We start from the raw sequence: 5999 nt of genomic DNA on the forward strand, positions 1-5999 counted from the left end.
TGTCCCATAGTGACCCCTCCACACAGTATAATGTCCCATAGTGGCCCCTCCATACAGTATAATGTCCCATAGTGACCCCTCCATACAGTATAATGTCCCATAGTGACCCCTCATACAGTATATTGTCCCATAGTGACCCCTCCATACAGTATGTCCCGTAGTGACCCCTCCATACAGTATAATGTCCCATAGTGACCCCTCCATACAGTATAATGTCCCATAGTGACCCCTCATACAGTATAATGTCCCATAGTGACTCCTCATACAGTATAATGTCCCATAGTGACCCCTCCACACCTTATAATGTCCCGTAGTGACCCCTCATACAGTATAATGTCCCATAGTGACCCCTCCACACAGTATAATGTCCCATAGTGACATCTCCACACAGTATAATGTCCCATAGTGACCTCTTATACAGTATAATGTCTCATAGTGACCCCTCCATACAGTATGATGTCCCATAGTGACCCCTCCACACAGTTTAATATCCCATAGTGACCCCTCATACAGTATAATGTCCCATAGTGACCCCTCATACAGTATAATGTCCCATAGTGACCCCTCATACAGTATAATGTCCCATAGTGACCCCTCATACAGTATAATGTCCCATAGTGACCCCTCATACAGTATAATGTCTCATAGTGACCCCTCCATACAGTATGTCCCGTAGTGACCCCTCCATACAGTATGTCCCGTAGTGACCCCTCCATACAGTATAATGTCCCATAGTGACCCCTCATAAAGTATAATGTCCCATAGTGACTCCTCATACAGTATAATGTCCCATAGTGACCCCTCCACACCTTATAATGTCCCGTAGTGACCCCTCATACAGTATAATGTCCCATAGTGACCCCTCCACACAGTATAATGTCCCATAGTGACCCCTCATACAGTATAATGTCCCATAGTGTCCCCTCATACAGTATAATGTCCCATAGTGTCCCCTCATACAGTATAATGTCTCATAGTGACCTTTCCATACAATATAAATGTCCCTGCACACAGGATAATGTACGATAGTGCCCTCCATATAGTATAATGTCTCACAGCCACTCCACACAGTATAATTTCCCATAATGGCCTCTCCACACAGTGTGATGTCCCGCAGTGGTCCTTAAGATGGTCATCACAAATACTGCAAAAATTTCAGGTTCTGCCCAACCCATAATTTTTGGGGATCACCACCCACCTACTACTATTATACTCCGAGGCCTGAAGAGACCCCAGAATATAATGAGTGATGGCCCAGGGGAGGTGATTAAACCAGACTAACAGCAGTCTTATTCCCCTCCCCTGTGCTCCGGCGCTGGTCTTTAGGCCTCTTTATAGAGCAGGTCCGCAAAGGCCGTGATTTCACAGCACTGCACGGACTCACCCATAGAACTCTATGAGTGAGTGCAGCAGGACACGGGCATCTGCGGAGTCTATGTTGCCAATCAGCAACTTGCGGACTGTAAAATCAATCCGGTCGTGTAAGACCAGCCAAAGGGATGGCCCGTTATTTGATACCCATTGCCTATATATGGAACCTTTTTAGCTTTGAAAACTTTAGCTTGGCTCTCATGATAGGTAACGGCCAATGGGTAAGCACTGAATAATGGCGTATATATTAGTACTGGAAGTAAGAACAGAAAAATGCAACCAAAGCACCAAAATGATGAGAAAATGAGAGTGAGGTAAGGTGAAGGACTTCAGACTGTAGAAACTCTACATAACATTGTCTTAGATTTTCTTTTATTATACCAACTACCCAGCAGCAAAGGTCAGATGCCAAGAGCTGAACCAGGAATATCAAGCCGATTGTGGATGAGCTGAGACAACATCTGTAGTAGCTGCATACGATACCACCAATGAAGGAGATATGGCAGGTCCTTAAGAGTTAAATCTGCCTCCAGGTTGCTTTGCCATCTTGTCTTGCAGGAAGGAGGATGAAGAGGGCCAGAAAAGTCAAATACCGGTCCATGGCGTCTTATCGTATATAAAGGATGTGGCTGTGTTTTATTGTGCAGATGACCATGGAGGCATTTACCTCTCCCAGTAACCACCAGTCAGCTGCTCAATCCAAAGGACCAGGTGGAAGAGAAAGTTTCTGATGACACATCAGCAAAGGATGAGGAGGTTACATTCCTTCTGCCACCCCCAACCCACACCCTACTGTACCCCTTCCATAACGTCGCTGCCCATTATCTTATTTGTGTTGCCTCCTACCCTAACCCTTTCTTTAGTCAGATATCTATCCCAAGCCTCAATGCCCCTGTAACTTTCAGCTTATCATTCCTTTTGCATTTCTCAGCAGCAGCCTCACGTCCATATGGTCCTACAAGTTGTTATGGTCTTGCTATTGCCCAGGCTCATTGCCAACTCTCCCATACTGGGTCTTATTCACTTCATTCCCAACATTCTTCTCCAAATTCGCAGCCTCATTTATTTCAATCTCCTTTAAGGCTAGGTTGACACAGTGCAATTTAGGCTAAGGCCCAGTGGCGTAACTACCGCCATAGCAGCAGAGGCAGCTGCCACAGGGCCCAGGACATTAGGGGCCTGGTGACAGCCGCTACCGCTGCTATCATTATACTCGGGGGTCTTTTCGGACCCCTGAGTATAGTGATTGGCGGACCGGGAGAGGTAAGAAACATAAAAAAACACTGTTACTTACCTCTCCACGATCCGGGCAGACTTCGGCTAGTCGTCTGACATCACGCCTGCGTCCCGGGTCATGTGACGTCTGACGTCATTGAAGATGGACTACTTCGGAGGCCGACAGCGTATGAGACGGGAGATAGGTGAGTAACAGAGTTTTTTTATGTTTTTCTCCCCCTGGATCTCCGATTATTATACTCTGGGGTCCAGAGTATATTATTGTTTATGGGTGTCCACAGTGGGACATAATACTGTGTGCAGGGGCCACTATGGGAGATAATACTGTGTGCAGGGGCCACTATGGGGGATAATACTTTGTGCAGGAGCCACTATGGGGGATAATACTGTGTGCAGGGGCCACTATGGGGGATAATACTGTGTGCAGGGGCCACTAAGGGACATAATACTGTGTGCAGGGGCCAGTATGGGGGATAATACTGTGTGCAGGGGCCACTATGGGGCATAATAGTGTGTGTAGGGGCCACTATGGAACATAATACTGTGTGCAGGGGCCACTATGGGGGATAATACTGTGTGCAGGGGCTACTATGGGGCATAATACTCTGTGCAGGGGCCACTATGGGGGATAAAACTGTGTGCAGGGGCCACTATGGGGCATAATACTGTGTGCAGGGGCCACTATGGGGCATAATACTGTGTGCAGGGGCCACTATGGGGGATAATACTGTGTGCAGAGGCCACTATGGGGGATAATACTGTGTGCAGGGGCCACTATGGGACATAATACTGTATGCAGGAGCCACTATGGGGAATAATACTGTGTGCAGGGGCCACTATGGGGCATAATACTGTGTGCAGGGGCCACTATGGGGCATAATAGTGTGTGTAGGGGCCACTATGGAACATAATACTGTGTGCAGGGGCCACTATGGGGGATAATACTGTGTGCAGGGGCTACTATGGGGCATAATACTCTGTGCAGGGGCCACTATGGGGGATAAAACTGTGTGCAGGGGCCACTATGGGGCATAATACTGTGTGCAGGGGCCACTATGGGGCATAATACTGTGTGCAGGGGCCACTATGGGGGATAATACTGTGTGCAGAGGCCACTATGGGGGATAATACTGTGTGCAGGGGCCACTATGGGACATAATACTGTATGCAGGAGCCACTATGGGGAATAATACTGTGTGCAGGGGCCACTATGGGGCATAATACTGTGTGCAGGGGCCACTATGGGGCATAATACTGTGTGCAGGGGCCACTATGGGGGATAATACTGTGTGCAGAGGCCACTATGGGGGATAATACTGTGTGCAGGGGCCACTATGGGGGATAATACTCTGTGCAGGGGCCACTATGGGGGATAATACTGTGTGCAGGGGCCACTATGGGGCATAATACTGTGTGCAGGGGCCACTATGGGGCATAATACTGTGTGCAGGGGCCACTATGGGGGATAATACTGTGTGCAGGAGCCACTATGGGGGATAATACTGTGTGCAGAGGCCACTATGGGGGATAATACTGTGTGCAGGGGCCACTATGGGGGATAATACTGTGTGCAGAGGCCACTATGGGGGATAATACTGTGTGCAGGGGCCACTATGGGGGATAATACTGTGTGCAGGAGCCACTATGGGGGATAATACTGTGTGCAGAGGCCACTATGGGGGATAATACTGTGTGCAGGAGCCACTATGGGGGATAATACTGTGTGCAGGGGCCACTATGGGGGATAATACTGTGTGAAGGGACCACTATAGGGCATAATAGAGCACGCAGGAATGCGTAGGAGGTCTTCGGCGTTGGTGTCCGTCGGGCGGGGGGGGGGGGGGGCATGTCAAAGGTTCGCCATGGGGCCCCGCCATTCCTAGTTACGCCACTGCTAAGGCCCCACAGATTTTTTTGTTGCAGATTTCGTTGCTGTTCTTTGAGCCAAAGCCAGTAGTGGATTGAGCAGAAGGTAGAAGTATAAGTACATATATATATATATATATATATATATATACCCTACACTCACCGGCCACTTTATTAGGTACACCATGCTAGTAACGGGTTGGACCCCCTTTTGCCTTCAGAACTGCCTCAATTCTTCGTGGCATAGATTCAACAAGGTGCTGGAAGCATTCCTCAGAGATTTTGGTCCATATTGACATCATGGCATCACACAGTTGCCGCAGATTTGTCGGCTGCACATCCATGATGCGAATCTCCCGTTCCACCACATCCCAAAGATGCTCTATTGGATTGAGATCTGGTGACTGTGGAGGCCATTGGAGTACAGTGAACTCATTGTCATGTTCAAGAAACCAGTCTGAGATGATTCCAGCTTTATGACATGGCATTGCATTATCCTGCTGAAAGTAGCCATCAGATGTTGGGTACATTGTGGTCATAAAGGGATGGACATGGTCAGCAACAATACTCAGGTAGGCTTTGGCGTTGCAACGATGCTCAATTGGTACCAAGGGGCCCAAAGAGTGCCAAGAAAATATTCCCCACACCATGACACCACCACCACCAGCCTGAACCGTTGATACAAGGCAGGATGGATCCATGCTTTCATGTTGTTGACGCCAAATTCTGACCCTACCATCCGAATGTCGCAGCAGAAATCCAGACTCATCAGACCAGGCAACGTTTTTCCAATCTTCAATTGTCCAATTTCGATGAGCTTGTGCAAATTGTAGCCTCAGTTTCCTGTTCTTAGCTGAAAGGAGTGGCACCCGGTGTGGTCTTCTGCTGCTGTAGCCCATCTGCCTCAAAGTTCGACGTACTGTGCGTTCAGAGATGCTCTTCTGGCTACCTTGGTTGTAACGGGTGGCTATTTGAGTCACTGTTGCCTTTCTATCAGCTCGAACCAGTCTGGCCATTCTCCTCTGACCTCTGGCATCAACAACGCATTTCCGCCCACAGAACTGCCGCTCACTGGATGTTTTTTCTTTTTCGGACCATTCTCTGTAAACCCTAGAGATGGTTGTGCGTGAAAATCCCAGTAGATCAGCAGTTTCTGAAATACTCAGACCAGCCCTTCTGGCACCAACAACCATGCCACGTTCAAAGGCACTCAAATCACCTTTCTTCCCCATACTGATGCTCGGTTTGAACTGCAGGAGATTGTCTTGACTATGTCTACATGCCTAAATGCACTGAGTTGCCGCCATGTGATTGGCTGATTAGAAATTAAGTGTTAACGAGCAGTTGGACAGGTGTACCTAATAAAGTGGCCGGTGAGTGTGTATATATATATATATATATATATATATATATATATATATATATATATATATATATATCCCATTCCTTCTATAGCCATTCTTGACTTTGGCTGAAAAAACCGCAACAAAATCTGCAATAAAAAAAACTGCTTTTCCGCAATGTGG

The sequence above is a fragment of the Leptodactylus fuscus genome, chromosome 5 (assembly GCF_031893055.1).
Source record: "Leptodactylus fuscus isolate aLepFus1 chromosome 5, aLepFus1.hap2, whole genome shotgun sequence".
Taxonomy (NCBI): Eukaryota; Metazoa; Chordata; class Amphibia; order Anura; family Leptodactylidae; genus Leptodactylus; species Leptodactylus fuscus.